We start from the raw sequence: 17,063 nt of genomic DNA on the forward strand, positions 1-17,063 counted from the left end.
GGGTTGTCAGGATGCAAAACCGCTAAAAAAATACTGGAAGGGAGGAATAACTGGCTTTTACTTCTGTTTTTATCCTGTCAAATACTGCCAAGAGAGTGTCATTAATCTTCATGCAAGCTTCATCATTTAACATGTATTAAAAATATGGAAAAACAGAGAGGGAGATCGAAGAGCCAGAGAGTTAAAGGACTCGCTTCTAAATTGAGGAAGGGTCAGGAGGATGACAAAGCACCTTTACTTCGCCTGTGCACCCACCCGGTATTTTCAAGAGAGATGGGTACATCAGACACCATCCTGAAGATCAGATTTAAAGAGGAAAGCTCTTCCATAGCAGTTAGTTTCATACGTATTTATTTGTATCGCTCGTTATCTCACTATTTGCATATATTCACAGTGATTTTGATACACAGCTATCGCCTTGTAGCCATATCCATACCCAAAAGTTATTTTTCCTCAGTAAAGAGGGACCCAAAAAAGCTACCCCTCTCATGGTGACGAGAATGACTTCAAAGTGAAAATTGCTGCAGCCCTCTCGAAGCGCAGCACCAGACGGCAGAGCCGAGCGCGGCGTTGACCATCCCCGGGCATCCCACGTTGCCACCTCCCGAAACTTTTTGACTTTGACGCATTCCCAAAATAGGCAAGAGGACGCTGCTGACGCTTTTTGGGAAAGAGCCTGGATGTTCGATGGGAGAAAGGCACTAGCCAGCTGGTGACACTGCGAGATGCAGCATGTTAACTATTATATTCTTTGTGCTGCGATGGCCTGACCTTTACAACTCCCAGCTACGGCAAGAAACAGATGAGGCAACAGATTGAACAATTTGGTTCTGTCAGTGCAATAAAGCAGAAGTCCTGGATTTCTCTCACACGTGCCATTCCTTTTCTTCTGCTGCCAAGCCTAGCTTTGAAGGACCACAGAAAAGCTGAGTTTGATAAAATTCTGAAACTACAGTAAAATTAACTCTGCACAAATATTTTCCTAACAATTCCTGCCTATAGCAAGGTTTCTTATCCATTAATGCTCTGAATAGGTTCAACCTACCCAACTGGCCAGCAATGACGCTGGTGGGCTAGTGACTCTGGATGCCAGGGGAGCATCTATCTGTAACACCTTCTCTAGGGGCCGAGGGACACTTGCAATAGGTCTGGCCAGACTAAACTGATGTACGGACATACCAGCACAGTCTCGGCTTAAACTTTCGAAGTAGAAAAGTGGGGACAGGGTGGAATCTCTCTACAGCTCCCTGAAAGGAGGGTGTAGAGAGGTGGGGGGTCGGTCTCTTCTCCCAAGTCACAGGCAACAGGACAAGAGGAAACGGCCTCAAGTTGCGCCAGGGGAGGTTCAGATTGGATATTAGGAAAAATGTTTACATGGAAAGGGTTATTAAGCCTTGGAATGGGCTGCCCAGGGAAGTGGTTGAGGCCCCATCCCTGGAGGTATTTAAAGGACGGGTTGACATAGTGCTTAGAGACATGGGTTAGTGATGGGGGAGGTTCTTTTGTAGGGTTTTCTTTTTTTTTTTTTAATCAAAGTTAGGTTGATGGTTGGACTAGATGATCTTAAAGGTCCCTTCCAACCTAGACAATTCTATGATTCCATGAAAGGCAGCAGCATCTGCGTACAACCAGCCCTGCCACCAGAGGAATCACACTCAGAGAAGGGCAGCTGGCATTTACAACAAAAGCAAATTTATTTGGGCCCCAGTTTAGGCATAGTATGTCCATAACGAAACTCCTGTATCCATTTTGAGTGCTGACGGATTATTTTCACATTAAATTGTCAGTCAGGTCTTCGGGAAATCTATCATTACACCTCAAAGGCCAAATGCTGCTGCTGAAAGAAGCCATGAGCAAAGCACCAGGAGCATCCTACGGACTGAGAGGAAAACACACGGAAAAAGCAAAGAGTACTCAAGTATATAATAGAGTTTAGTTTCGGCATGTTAAGACAGATCACGTTTAATATATGCTGTTATCCTATTGCAGCGAGCACGCTGCCGTATCACTGTCCGTTTGTGTTCAGCCACAACAGCTGCAGTAAGAAAAGAAACCCAACATTTGCTACTGAACTTCTGAACCGCTGTTAATGCGGGATACGCTGTAATTGTTAGCAGCGCAGCAAGCAACTGTATTACTGTACATGTGCAGTCTGGAAAACCTCACCTCGGCAGGAATCTGAAGGACTGGCTACCATTTTTTCCAAGCAGAAAGACTACATGAATGCCCCCCCCCAAAAAAGTTCTAGCCATTTTTTTTTAATTCAAGAGGCAAACAATGAAATCTCTGCATAGCTAATAAGGACTAACTATACTAACATAGCTGGTCACAAGTGGTGTGCCTCAGGGCTCAGTGTTAGGACCATTTCTGTTTAATGTCTTTATTGATGATCTTGACAAGGACATAGGGTGTATCATCAGCAAGTTTGCAGATGACACCAAGCTAAGCAGGAGTGTTGTTTCCCAGGAGGATAGGGAAGCTCTACAGAGAGACCTAGATAGATTGGAGCATTGGGCCAACATCAATGGCATGAGTTTCAACAAGGGCAAGTGCCAGGTTCTGCACTTGGGCCACAACAACCCCGTGCATTGCTACAGGCTTGGGGAAGGGTGGCTGGGAAGCTGCCTGGAAGAAAGAGACCTGGGGGTTCTAATTGACAAGCGGCTGAATATGAGCCAGCAGTGTGCCCAGGTGGCCAAGAAAGCCAACGGCATCCTGGCTTGTATTAGAAACAGCGTGACCAGCAGAAGCAGGGAGGTGATTGTGCCCCTGTACTCAGCACTGGTGAGGCCACACCTCGAGTATTGTGTCCAGTTTTGGGCACCTCAATCCAAGAGAGATATCGAGGTGCTGGAGCGAGTGCAGAGGAGGGCAACGAAGCTGGTGAAGGGCCTGGAAAACAAATCATATGAAGAGCGGTTGAAGGAGCTGGGACTGTTTAGTATGAGGAAGAGGAGGCTGAGGGGAGACCTCATCACTCTCTACAACTACTTGAAAGGACACTGTAGAGAGGTTGGTGCTGGTCTTTTCGCACAGGTAATTAATGACAGAACGAGAGGGAATGGCTTCAAGCTCCAACAGGGTAGGTTTAGACTGAACATTAGGAAAGAATTTTTCACAGGAAGAGTGGTCAGGCATTGGAACAGGCTGCCCAGGGAGGGGGTTGAGTCACCATCCCTGGATGTGTTTAAGAGACATTTAGATGTGGTGTTGGGGGATATGATATAGGGAAGAACTTTGTAGTGTAGGGTAGATGGTTGGACTCGATGATCCCACGGGTCTCTTCCAACCTGGATGATTCTATGATTCTTATTTAAAAAGGGATTACTGGAAAAAGATACTGGATGGAATATGAATTCAGTATTACAGATATCACTACGTTACACTCAGAGGGGGAAAAAAAAAAAAAGAATTATAAACTTCTGGGAGTTTATCATCGAGCTAGTAATCCTGAAACTGAGTAACACAACCTCATTGGTCTGTAATGCAGGAATGGTTTAATGACATTTTTAATCAAGAGTCTGAAACACGATCATGATCTTCTCCCTCATTTCCTAAGACAACGTTAATGCCCCCCAACCCCGTGTCCTACTCCTATCCCCAAACACTGCTTTTGCAGCACATATGATGGGTGACACCACGTAAAGGCACAATGGCTTCCAGTCAAAGGGAAGATGAATCTGTGATTCCTTGCTGATTTATGAAATCTAGCAAAATTTTTTAAGCTGAAGTCACGAAAAGCGGTGAAAAGGCTACAAAGATTAGTTTGATGGTGCTGAGATCTAAAACATCAGCATGGAAAAAACCCCCAAGTCTTCTAGATTGCTCTGGTGGGTGCTCCCAGTGTACACCTAACACATCCTGAACCAGAAGGGAACTAAAATTAAAATTTCAAGCTTATTTCTGCACATCTTCCAGCACTAGACAGAACTACAGACTTCTTCTCCATCCAGTATGTTCCCAAGATGTTACTCAAGCCTCACGTGCAAAGGGCAACACTGAAGCCTGGAAAGTATAATCACACCTGTACTTCACAGCTGCACAAGTGACCCAAACAAGTCCATTACGCTGTATAAAACATTAAGGAATGGAGTAGTTTATTAGAATAAACTAGTTGAGCAGAATGGCCTGAAGCACCACAGGGACGGGACACCGCGAGATGCTCAGCAGTCAGAACAGCCCATTTGCTAAAAGATGTAACATGCTTTTGTAGGGGAACAAAAAAAAAAAGAACAAAAAACATAGCATAGATAGGAATAGCATCTCAAAAAAACTGCAGTTACTGCACAGGCATCTTTTTCAAGTACTTCTTTATATATATTATTCTATTTGTTTCCACAGTGATCTCATATACACTTTCTAGACCCACAAATATATCTAAGAACAGACTAAAAATATATACTAAAAAAGCCCAGGTCTGATGTTTCCACAAGCAGGAAGCAGATTTTTATTATTCTGTATTTTTTCCTGATAGCACCTAAGAGAAGGTTTCTCAAAGGAAAAATAAAAGAGGTTATTTTCAACCTAATAAAGCAAACTGATTTACAACAGAAAGGACCTATTCTGTTCTCCTTATACAGACCAATATGTCCAAAAAACGTATTTTATTGATCTTTAGACAAGTATTAGTCCTATTGTCATTGTTCTTAATACCCGCAGGTCAAACAAGGACTGTGCTTCATATAAACTGAGCCAAAGTACATTCATTAAATCCAAACAGAACAGCAATTAAGTTAAGCAATGCAAGAATCAGGAAGAAAGATAAACAAGGCAGCAAAGCCAATCACCTGAACCGCTGTCCCACTGCCTTAAGATGTGTGTCTTTTCAGGTTAGAGTTTCTCATTATCATTCCCCTTTTCAGCACATTCCACCAAGCCTGTGTTTAGTTAATCAAAAAATCATGGGGGAAGATCAGAGAAATGCCAAAGTGCTGCACCTCTGCGAAGAAGTCTGCAAGACTTAAGATCTTTTAAGAAGCTAAAGGGTTAATCCTAAAATTGTTAAAATGACATGATGTTCTAAAAGACTTGTTTCTTTTCCCAAAGTAAAATTTTAAAAAAATATAAAGAGTTTGCAAATTAACATGGGTCCTACAGTAATCTTGGAAGTTTTAGCGCAGCCTTTTGTATAACAATAGCTACATTAAACTTTGATTCACCAAAATGGGAAACTGGTACGGATGAGCCTGCCCTGGAAGTATAAAATTCTCTATGAAATCCTCTAGCTGAAATGAACATTTCTGAAAAAGAACTTTCTGGAGGAAGAATCCGGTGCTGAGAAACTGAAGAATGATCTACCTAATGTCACCACACTATGTCTTAAGAGCACAGGGTCCTAAATATAGTGGAAACTATGGAGGATGACTGATCTACAAATAAGAAATACGACTGAGAAAGGAGGGGAGGGGGAAAAATAGAAAAATTACTCCACTACTATATTGTTAAGAAATTGATTGTCTGCTAGACAAAGAGCAAACAGAAAAACACTTTCCTACTAGAAATGTGTGTTCTGGATTTACAGGTATCAGTTCAGAAGATAACTTAAAAAAAAAAAGCCGGCTGCTATAACCACTTGTTATTTTATATTATATCTTGGTTTAATTAAAAAAAAAAATTATAATGAGCGTTAATAGAGATTCTACGCAGCATCGACAATATATTGAACCATTCATCAGCTTTTGAAGTTAGGCAACCCAAGAACTGTTAGATATCACTCCTGGATCCAAGAGAGCTTCTAAAACAGTACCAAGTAATACAGATATTTTACTCTGGAAACAATTGATCAGACAGCATAGATGGTATTTCATCTCTCTTTTTGACACAAAGGCCCACGTGCTCTGGCAGTAGAAGGTGGAGTTGGACCATTCGTTAGCTTTTTTCTGACATTAAACAGCCAGAGCACGATGCATCGGCCTTTCTGATGTGAGCTACAGAATGACTATATACCCGAAGAACTCTGTACCCAGTTGGAGTAGATGACCAATTCTCTTCGGGGTGCAAGCCATGGGCCAGAACACTCTGACACTCTTTATCTCATCAACACTTCATTTTTACAGTTAAGTTCCACTTAATATTTAAAGGCACTGCAATATTGTAGTTCTAGTAAGAGAGATTTGGCAGACAAGTTATCATAAAAACTTATGCAATTTTTTTTGAACAGAAACACCACTTCTGACTTAAAAAATACTCTCCATACCTGACCTGCAACACAAAATTAGGTACAGTCAAATGAAAGAAGTAGGGGTTTGGAATCTGTAGAAGAGATGCCCTTAAAACATACTGAACGTCCAAGATAAAAGAAACTCTCTACCTGCGAATCCCTATGCAAGAGTGGCCACTTGACCTTTTGAAGTTCAAGCTTCAGTAATTAGCCACATGGAATAAACCCGTGCATCTGTAAGACTGTGAACCCAGTCTGATGACTTCTCCAGAAGAATATTTAGGAGAGGCTATTAAACTTTTTAATCAACTTAAACAAAGAGCTATAATTTTCGGAGACCTAAGATTTTAGAAGCGCTGGTGGGAAAACTAATCGAAAGCATCTTTAAGGTCAAAGCATCTTATGAGGTCGTAATTCAAGAAAAAGGGTGCAGGTAAAGATGAGGAACCTCTTAGTTCAATTGTTGGTTTGAGAGACTCCATGGTACCATCCAAAGTAATGTCTCCATCTGAGTGATAGAGAAGATGGGATTAAAGGGGCAATCGTGATACGTGGAGCACTCTGAAAGAGGCCGCTGCAGGGAGCGTAACAGTGGCATCTAAATCTCGCTGGACTCTTGCTCAAGTTAAAAAAGAACCTGAAATTCCTTTTGCAGTACGTGTTCCTCCCTGCAGTCCCTCCACGCAGTTTTCCCGATTGTCAGAAGAAATTAATAAAGTCATAATAGGGTTTTGCAGGGAACTTCTATTTTCCTGCTTTGTACTTCCGAGTATCTTATTTAAGACTGGATTTAAGGAAGTGGCAAAAAAACCAAACCTCTGACATCCAAGTTTTCCAAAATCATTTCAGAGCAAAACACGTGGCAGAAAATGGAGAAAAAGGGTCAAGTGACAACTACATTCTTTAGGTAGAAATCAAAGTGCCAGTAGTGGCACAACTGGCATCTACAGCATCAGCCAGCTACCTCTCAAATACAGACTGGCATCCTCTGGGAGTCTCCAGAAATTTCAAGTTAATGTAAGTGCTATTTTTCACACTTCTTGACTTCAAGGGAACACACTAAGACACAGACTGATGTTTTCAAGTTCAAACATGCCATTCCTGTCACTGCGAAGTGTGAGCAGCACAAACCAGAAAAACTCTCTCATCTACTGTCTAACGATTTTGTAGGGGGAGGGGGGAAAAAAGCTTGAAAGATTCTGTAAATTGTTTGCTTTTTTGAAGCACAGCCTTGGGACTACACTCGCATCATACATGCTGGTAGCTTTTATAGATGTTACTGGTCAAACATCCCCTCCCCAACACAACAGAGACGGTATTACAAGATGATAATAATCTATCACAAGTAACACAAAGCTCAATACTCCCCAGAAAAGTTGAAATTCTACAAGATTCAGAGGTTGAAAAATAAAAAATAGTGCCAAACAGGCACTAATGCTAGAAATACACAGTTTTCAATTAGGATTAGCCTCCTCTCCCCAGCACAAAACCCCAAACACACAAAAACTGAAACTGAAGCAATCCTGCTTCAGCAGGGGTGTTGGACTAGATGATCTCTATGGTCCCTTCCAACTCTAAAAAAAAATTCAGTGAAATTCAGTGAAAAAAATAACAATCAGTCACTATAGAAAATAATCACGGTAGCTGGCTTCAAAGGGAAAGCCCTTCCAAGTCAGCCAAGATTTAAACAGAAGTGAGAAAAAGGGAGATGGTGCAGATGAAAGGGACAATGCTGGTCTCAAAGGGTCCCTTCCCACCACTCCTCCCAAGAAGACTGGCCCTCAGTACTGTACGCAGGTTCGAAAATATAAACAAAACTCAAATAAAAACTCAATTCAGTTTGAGATTAAAACCTTGAAAGCTGGGGTCCTGCTGTACCTCTGCCTATCTAGGTGGTATCATCTACAACTGTCCCCACATGAAGCTGAGTTAAGACAGGTGCTGCTGAAGTAACTAAGGATGCTTTCCCATTACACACATGTGAGTAACACCATTTCCACCCAGAGTCTTCGAATGTTGTTATTAAACTCAAAAAAGTAAGGCTTCACTTCACTGGCAGGCACACTCCCAGACTAAAGCCTAAATAAACCACCTAAGGATATCAAAGCTAGATGAGGAAGATATGAATCGTTCTGAAGGATGACTATCACGCTGGTGGTAGCAACTAGTGGAATTTCTATTTTTGAGGCCCGAGAGGGAGTTTCCCAGCAATGAGCTCAGACACCCGTCAGAGCTGTTCATCTGATTCCAGAGTCCCAAAGCAAGTGGAATCCTGCAGCGCACGTGCTGCCACGCAGATACGAGATAAAACAGGGGCCATAGAGAATTGTAACTATGAAAAAAGTGATTTGCCTTCAAATAAATGCTATCTTGACAGCCTGGAGATATAAGCCAACTTCCTCCCTCTCTCCAGACTGCATTGAACTATCTGAATTCTCCATGTGGCAAGAGGGAACCAGTCTGCAGAGAGCTGTCAAGAAGTGGGGACATCAAGAAGCATCCTGTCTCTTCTGCCAACGCCCAATGGCTTTAGTCGGCTTCCCACCTTGGTCAGAGCAACACCCCAAGCACACCCGGCTGTGAATCTCTACCGTGTTTCTGAGCAGAACGATCCTTTCTCAGGGTTGGTATTTGTAAAAGTTTTTCTCCAAGTCGTAAAACTTTGTGAGAACTTGCCAACCGCAAACTACAAAACATTTTAAAGAACTTTCTAAAATGAAAATTTGAAATTCCTGCAACCTCATGGAGATCGTAAATTGTAACAGATTAACCACTTAATGAGAAAGTATAAAAAAACCTTCACAGGCATTCTAGTTGTCTTTAAATTTCCTTATCTGATGAGACCAGACTCCAATTGAATATAATCAGCATCAACATTTCACCAGTACATATAACGAGAAATAAGGAGTGCTTCCTCTTCCCTCCAAGGAGAATCCCTCCGGACTGCGCAGAAGAGCTAAGTCAGGCTGATTACAAAAATTTATTATATCTTTTGCCTTCCAAATCAGTCAAATTCAACGTAAATTTTTTTGAGGTTTGACTGCAAAGAAAACAGAACCACGCACCAAGTCAAACAAAACCATAGTCAAGCCATCTATGAGGCAAACACCCCAACTTCACATCTGATGGTTCCTCCATAGGACACATCCGACCCCACTTCTTTTTCTTTCAGGACCTTCTAGAACTACTTAAAAGACAAAATTGTGAGTCTCTCTTCAACTCAGATCTCACGCAAGTCTCTCCATGGGTGTTGTGTCCTGTTCGGTGCTATTGCAAGTAAAAACACCACACGGTTATCCTTCACATGCTGATCAAGCTTCTTAGTTAAATTAAAACTCCTTTGCCATTGCTTTACTTCGTATTTTTTCTATGGTTACAATCAAGATTCCAGCCTAAACATACTTACAACCAGTTTTCACCCCTTTATATTTTTCTTTTAAGCATAAGCTGTATTCTTTTGCTTAAAATTGGCCCCAAAAAACCTCATAAAGTGCTGTTATTCGTCTGGCCCGGCGCAGCCAGCAGCTGACTGGCAGTAGATGGAGGCTGATGAGTACACGCACCCTGACCAGTAGATCCAGACAAGCCCCAGCTGCCCTTGTCCAGATGGCAGCTAAACACTATGAAGGAGAGGTTCCAGATTCGCGTAAACAGAGAGCGGGATTACCTTGGACATGCCGGGAAACATGGTGGGGAAAAGGCAGGATCCAGTATTAAAAATTCAAGCCTTTAGAGGTTCACCCATTCAGCTGAGCTGGAAACCCTTCTTTACCCTTCCCTTAAGTCTCCAATTTATTTGTGGAGAATCATCAAGTTTAGCTTCAGCCTTGATTCCACACAGTCAATGATCCAGGGGCTTTTTTTATTTTATTTTTATTTTCATTCCCCTTTTAATTTCACTGCCCCATCACAACAGCAGGTCTTTCCAAAGGGTGGCCAGAACTACATCCAGTACCCAAGACACTTCCAAAGACTTGTCTGATATCGATATTGGTTTTGTTTGCTAGGAAATCCTGCTCCAGAAGCATTTTAGGATCGGATGCATCACAGTCAAATCACATTAGTAGCTCACGGTATCCGTTATAATGCAATACCAGAGTTTGAAACACATTTTTAAGCTGTGGTGCCATCAGAAAAGCAGCCCCTGCTGAACAGCCTCCCAAAGAGCTGAACTGGCACAAGCGGGGGGAAGTAATTCCTTCCTTCAGCCACTAAACTTAAATAAATGTCAGACTGCAGCATTACACATCTGAGTAAATACCTATCGTCATAAAAACACTAATATGTTTTTGACTGCTGAACCCTCTTCCTGAAGCAAAATGATCTGCGTATCCTTGAGCTTTGCTCTATTTGTTTGATTCCAGTTCTACTGTCCAGTCCTATTTGTATAAAATTCCAAACCTTTTCTACACTGAAAGAGTTTTAAGATTTGTGTCTTTATGTACTGAATCAGTATTGATTATATTAAAAAAAAAAATATCCAGTACAACTGCCTTTCTACCTGTAGCTAAACTGGCTGTCACTTGGAATGGGCTTTTTATTTGTCCCCTCTCAGGCTGCCTTATTTTGCGCACTGTACCAGACTGGAATCTGAAGATGATGTTAAAAATCCCACTCACAGAGCTTGAAACAACCCATATTTTTACAGACAACACCACCGTTGATAGGGCAAGCACATCCTCTCCTTGCTTTCAAGCTCTTAAGTCAACTCTTAAGTCTCAAGCTCCAAACACGCCACCAGGGGAGATCCAGCCAGACACCACCTCAGCTGCAGCTCAGCTCTTCATCAGCCCCAACACTCATCTTCATCAAAGATGATTTGGGTCCTGACTGAAAGATAGAATAAAGTACCTCGGTTCTGGACTTTTCTAGAGATCAGGGAAATTCAAAGCCCAACTATCCTATGGAGTCTTCATTAAGTAAACGTTTTCACTATATGCAATGCTCATAATTTCAATACTCTTACTACTTTTAACCCCCATCACCACCTTCCCGTGCTCTAAAGATACTGCATCAACGTGAGCTTTCCCTCTGAAAGTGAGAACTGACAGAATTTCACTAGAAATCATTATTATGCCAGTTTTTATATAGAATGAATTCTGATGTAAGTGACTGGTAAACTGCCAAAAACTTCAAGTGTTTGAGATTCACAATAAGCTGAAAAAGGCAATGGAATAACAAAGCAATTTCCTAATGCATCTCAGTATTAGACTATTCTTCTGCTCCACTTCTTTTATATCTTTATGGATTCTCAGGAAGCAGATTTTGCTACCCATTGGTCATTTTTTGGATATCATTACTAATTGTATCCAGAAAAGAACAAATCCAAAAAGGAAGCACTTCAAAAATCCAAAAGAAGTCTATTAAAGTCAGGATACTGCATACTAAAACCAAACTTATTTTGTATTTGTAGTCAGAGCTTTAAGAATAACTGACTGGAAAATGGAGCAATTTAAAAGTACATTCATAAAACTCTTTAACACTTTTCTAGAGCATAACTCTATAGCAGTGACTTGAAGAATATGCTACATATTGGACAACCAGTACATTTGCTGTCGTCAGAACAGTTAAATGCAGCAACTGCAACAGCTGCCTTAAATAAATCAGCACTGATCTAACACGAGAATCAAATCAGTGCTGAGGTAATCTAAGATAGCGGCTTTTATTTCTCCTACCTGCCTATAAGCACTTACAAATAGTCTATGTTTCCACATGCCATGTTTTTCTTCAGGAAAAAGAAAAAAGAAAAGCCTTTTCTAAGGCTGTTTGATGTCCAATATGAAGCAAAGCAAGCAGATATTTGAAACTCCAAATAAATACTGCAATAGTTTCTTGTGTACAAAAGGTTAACTACGAACATGCTTCTAAAGTCTGGCCCTGAGAAAAATGGCATAAAAAATAATATTAATCTCTCCAGAAAGTCTTCTCAAAAGAAATTCTCAAGTGGATGAAAATTGCTATTATTTTTCCACCAGAAAAATGCTTCTGGATTGCTGTCGCTTAACCTATGCACTGGAAAATTTAGAAGAACAGTATGGAGTCACCCCTCTTTTCCCGTATTAGAAATAGTACCAGTTGTAATTGTAAACTGTAAATCATCTCCCAATTGCCTAAAATGCACAAATAAAAATATTTGGAAGATTTTATATAAGTTACTTGGTGTTGGTAGTTTATATAAGTAAAAAAAAAAACCAAACTAAGGAAAAAAGGACCAGAATATTCTTATTTGTGATTAAGTATAACAAAAATTTGATGTCAATCTACAATGCCTCACTTTAAAAAGTACAAAAAAACCCTACAAAAAAGTAAAAAAACCTCCAGATTATTGCTGGAATTATCTCTAAGTATGAGGACACTGAAGGCATGTTTTAAAGGCTTTAAACATCTAACCATTTGATAATTAGTATATCAAGTTCTCGTTTAAGAGCCATGCACATAGGCTTAGTAAAAGTGAAGTCAACAAGACCGTGCTTCACTGTATGTTTGTTATGAAAAGTACTTAAAACCACACCGAAAACTTACTGCTACTGTTTTTTTTGTTTTTAGCAAATCACATGTTTGATAACACATGATCAAGCTGATTTTTGGTCCTACATCCTCTGATTGTGTAAGCCCACATCTGACACACTACAATAATCCTAAAGAAGTTGACAGCATGCAAATCAATGGAAAAAAGTTGCCTTGAAGTGTTCAATTAAGCCAGTTTTGCTTCATTTAAACTTTGTAAGAAAGCCTTAAAAATGCATTTATTACAAAATGTTGCATAAAATTTTTAGCGTCAACTTTTCAATATGCTAATTTAAAGTATTAAGATAATTTCCCAGAATTTTATTAAGAAATTACTCTCAGCAAGCCCAGCTCTGTATGAGAACCCTATGCAGTTCCCAACTACAAAGGTATCTACATTTAGAACGGCAACTCCGGTTCAGCCAGTCCATCAATTATGTACTGGGTAATGCTTTTAAAACAGGGGGAATCCAGATTTGCTGTGTGAGACTCCTATTAAAATATTTTAATTAATTTTCCCCTGATTGCTACGTTAACATGCAGGCAAGATTAGAGACCTCCATAATCATAACCGTGCTCTAATATAAAATTACTAAAATTTCGTTACAGAATTAAAAATAAATAAATAAATGAAATAAAATTACACATCATTGCCAAGACACAATAAAACCAAAACAATTTTAGCCTTGTATAGTTAAGGATCAGGAAGAAATTGGGTAATGGGGAAGCAAAGAGCAAGGCACAACTCACTGCCTCCTATAATGGATTTACAAGTGGTTTATGACAGCTAAGTATTATTTAACTTATTAGCTAGTTACTTCTCCATCTGTTTTGTATCCTTGCTGAGTAGATGGAGTCATGTTCCCAAACTTGGACTTAAGACACCACTGTGGTCTAGAAGCTTCAAATATTTCATAAACAACTCCAACCAACAGACTTACATAAAGCACTCGGTGGCGGCAACAACAACGGTTATAATAGAAAATAAACCCCATGTACTTCAATATTTAATGGAACTACCCAAAATGTTTTACTGAGTGACCATCAAATAGCTTATTAAAGGGATTCTCTTCGCTTAAAACTTCCAGATAAAATACATCAAGTTCTCAAATCAGTCCAATATAATCTTGAATTGATAAATAAGCAAATAAACAGAAAATCTGATTATTCCAAATAATGAAAAATCATTCTAGTCGTACTTGGTGCACACAAACGAGAAACTGGTCATGTCCCAAAGCAGTGAAAGATTTAATACCAAAACAAAGCTTTGAGAAACTCACTGCTTTGAGATCTTTTGCTCTGCCACAGAGTGGGCACATGCCAGATCCTGATAAGTTTTATTTTATTCAGGTACTCCACGTGCCGCTGCTGCGTTTGACCCTTTTTCCCAGCTTGACCACTCCAGTTCAATCCCCCTGAGCTGGGAGGGTGGTGGGCAGGAAGAAAAACCTTGGTTTAGTAAAATGAAATAGGTATTAGCAGATCACTAATATCAGACCTGACAGAAATACAGATGACTGCAGCAGAAGATCAAAGCAGCCACCCCCTATCTTTAGATGTATATCCAACAGGAGGGGAAAAAACCACTTTAAAAATGTTAACCCCATTCACTCCCTAGGAATTTAACTAACACTTTGAATAACATTTGCTACGTCTGAAATAAACCAAATGAGAGTTTTAAGGCTTTCAAGATACAAGATACTGATTTTTTGCTACTTGCTGAACAAATCCAAATGTGTGATTTCTACAGTACTCAAAGAAGATACTTAGTAGCTTTCTATATAAACATATATACATACAAAAAAACAGTTGAGATACTTTCTGGCATTCAAGGAGGGAAGATGATAAATACAATACAACGAGTTTTAATCAAGATCAAAGCCGTAGGAGAATGCAGACAGACAGTCTAGACTGCTTTACTTCTGAAAGCCTAAGCATATAAAGCAACATCTGCAAAGAACATTAATCACATTTAGTCTACAATCTTATCACCTCCTAAGCAAGCAGAAACAACTTTTACTTAAAAATCATATGCTTATATATGACAAGCATTTTTAATTATCTTTAAATTAGATATTTATCACTGATTACAAAGCTATTATATTGACTTTGAAATAAGCTAATGTAATTTTAAATACACTTGCCTAGTTCCCCGGATAAAGGATTTGGGGACGTACAGGACAGAAGAAAGTATTGGTAAGGAAACCAAATGAACAACAGAATTATTTTTGCACTGCTGGTATAAAATAGAAATTCTCTATATATTGAATTAAGTCCTGATTTGCTCTTCTGCATTTGAGACTATAACTCAGCAGGCAGCAATAAAGTCTAAGATATTTTCTATCCACAGTTTTCTTAAACTAGCTTTGGGAAATGACTTGAGAACATAAATAATCAGCTTCCTTTTTATTTTCTTTCTATAAAAAAAAAAATTATCTTGCTCCTACATTTTTCAATGGGAATTAAAAATTAGAGAGGTGGTGCACATATACATACAGAAAGTTTATGTGATTTAATTTATGTCCTTTAATATAAAAATGATCTATTCCTTGTGTACATTTGTTTATTCTGCTTACGATCTGGTCTGTTCTCACTTATGATTTTGTGTACTCACTAGCAATCATTTAATTTCTTTTAATAAAAGTGTCTTGCATTAAAGTTTTCCCTCTGCCAAAGCTTTTATACGATCTTCCCTTCAACAAGAGCCTGGGAGAGAAATGCCCGCAAAAAAATCCATCCTCTTATAAATCTGAGCCAACAGCTGTGAAAATTTACAATATTTTAAACCTAAACAACTGGGAACTTCTGCATCAAGCTCACAACTTTTGAAACAACCCCACATCCCACAGGAAAACTAATGAAAAGCAGCTGCATATTCAAAAATTTATGAGTCTTGTTCAAAATTTCAGTGTTAAATTTCTCAGTTAAAAAATGGACACTGTATGTAATCTCACCTTCATCAGGATTCACTGAAAACACCAATTTTTAATATTTGTACTTTCTAACACCTTTAAGGTCAGAAATCCCTTCTCATTGTAGATAACTGCCAGTCATCATGCTATTTCTTAAACTAAATGGACTGAGGTTTCTCAGCCCCTCAATAACACAAGATTTGTAGACAAAAAGATTATTCTTGAAGGTCTTTTTTCTGAATCCTTCCTAATTTGTCAACTTCAATTTTTCAAGCCGAAGCTTCAAAACAGACATTTTTCAGCCCAAATCTCACCAATGCCACAGTAATTCTGTCTGGCACTAGAGCAATTCACATTTCAATGAAGTGAATATGGCGAGCACCTGCGTTTTATTCTTCTTGCACATGCAGCAGGAGCATCCTGAAGCTCTGCAGTATTTCTGTAGCACTGTAGTTCATTTGCCTCTGATCTATTTAAAGAATTACCTATCTTTAGTCCTACTGACAACACGTTTTTTTTTCTTAACGCTAACTTAAACCTCCTAAAAAATGCAGTTTAACAAAGGGATATTCTGCACACCTTTTGAAACTCCTACACCTGTGGAAAACAGAGTGCTCTGAGAAATATCCTAATATATAACGGTTTAAGTTCATTGCTTCCTCAGGAAGAGAAGAGCAGAGTTAGCAGGAGAGCTCGGCAAAGCTGCCAGGGCAAGAGGCTGGTGGCAGAAAGCAGCAAACAAACCAGATCAGACTGGCACATGCAAGGAGCGTACAACGATATAAAGCATAGTGTTATTCTGGTATTTGACTGGGCCACCTCATAGTGCCACACCAAGGCAATCTGTTTTCTGGCCAATTGTTCAATTTGCTTATCTGATGTATTCCACTACAATACTGAAATTTTTTTAATTTATTTATTTATTTTTTTAAAAAGAGTATTTAAGCAGTTCAGGAAATTTTAAAGTACTGAAAGATTGTGCAGAGGCTTTCTCAAAGCTTGGCTGTTTATCTCCAAAACCACAGGATTGGTTTTGGCTGCAAAAGTTTTTACTTTTGTTTAATTTTAATTAAGTGAGCTTGATAGACTAACTAAAACTAGACAGACTACTTTCGGGTTGTACCCAGTAAATGAAATGTAGTTTCTATCATACTGCAGTTATATAAACTTCCATTTTTATTATCTGGTTGTCTTTTTTTTTTTATTATTATTTCATGTCAGGATGACTATATGGCTATGCCACTAATATTCCCAGAAATCTCAAGAATATTTTAACCTTTGAAAGTTTCTGAGAAGCAGTTCATTCTTTCAGAGTGCAACTCCATGGTGATCCATTTATGTATTTATCAACTCAAGCATAAATAGTAGTAATTCTACCCAGCAGCCCATCCCCACTATCAACCAACCAACCTACGGAGCTTGTAGCTACCTATTGCCTTGGCCAGGTTATGTTCAAGGCTGTTGTTCTGGCTTTGTCCCCCACA

The 17,063-nt window shown here is 39.4% G+C and overlaps 1 protein-coding gene across 1 annotated transcript in view; it reads right to left on the reverse strand.

The window, feature by feature from the left end:
• Nucleotides 1-17,063, reverse strand: part of ACVR2A (activin A receptor type 2A) — a 75,943-nt gene that overhangs the window by 31,423 nt on the left and 27,457 nt on the right. The gene's annotated exons all lie outside the window — the stretch shown is intronic.

The sequence above is a fragment of the Numenius arquata genome, chromosome 3 (assembly GCF_964106895.1).
Source record: "Numenius arquata chromosome 3, bNumArq3.hap1.1, whole genome shotgun sequence".
Classification (NCBI taxonomy): domain Eukaryota; kingdom Metazoa; phylum Chordata; class Aves; order Charadriiformes; family Scolopacidae; genus Numenius; species Numenius arquata.